This window comes from Arachis ipaensis, chromosome B03, assembly GCF_000816755.2.
Source record: "Arachis ipaensis cultivar K30076 chromosome B03, Araip1.1, whole genome shotgun sequence".
Taxonomy (NCBI): domain Eukaryota; kingdom Viridiplantae; phylum Streptophyta; class Magnoliopsida; order Fabales; family Fabaceae; genus Arachis; species Arachis ipaensis.
This window is the reverse complement of record NC_029787.2, coordinates 1620009-1620554: the sequence shown is the minus strand read 5'-3', so window position 1 is coordinate 1620554 and position 546 is coordinate 1620009. Positions and strand designations below refer to the sequence as shown.

General features: G+C 21.1%; 1 protein-coding gene across 8 annotated transcripts in view; it reads left to right on the top strand.

Moving 5' to 3' along the window:
• Positions 1-546, top strand: part of LOC107629371 (cytochrome P450 71A1) — a 40511-nt gene that overhangs the window by 37695 nt on the left and 2270 nt on the right. The gene's annotated exons all lie outside the window — the stretch shown is intronic.

Genomic DNA, 546 nt, shown 5'->3' with positions numbered 1-546 from the left:
ATTCATTGATATATTTTAAAAAAATATTTAATTTTTTATTACTTATTTCATTGACAATATCAACTAGATAAGATTGTAGTACCATTTGAATCGATTTAGCAAATAAAACTGGCATAATTTATAACGTTTTAGATCAAATTAATTTAATTTTTACTTTCATTTTAATTCAATTTTGTCTAAACTATTATCATTTGTATTATGTCGATCTAAATTTAGTTTAATTTTTACTTTCATTTTGATTTCAATTCTCTTCCTTAGACACAACCTCTACGTAGATGGTGCTTATACTAGGCATTAGGATGTTTCTTCTACTAAGTATCAGAATGTTTCTTTTTCATACTAAATAAATGTTCTTTTATATATTTTATAAATTTTTTTATATACTAAGAATCGGGATTATTAGAAGTTCCGTGATCCCCACCCCTATTTCTCCAACGTATCATTTAGAATTTTAATTTGAGATGAGAAACAATTAATATCAAATATTATAAATTAAAAACAAATAAAATTAATTAAATATAATTATAAATTAGTTAAATTATTTAT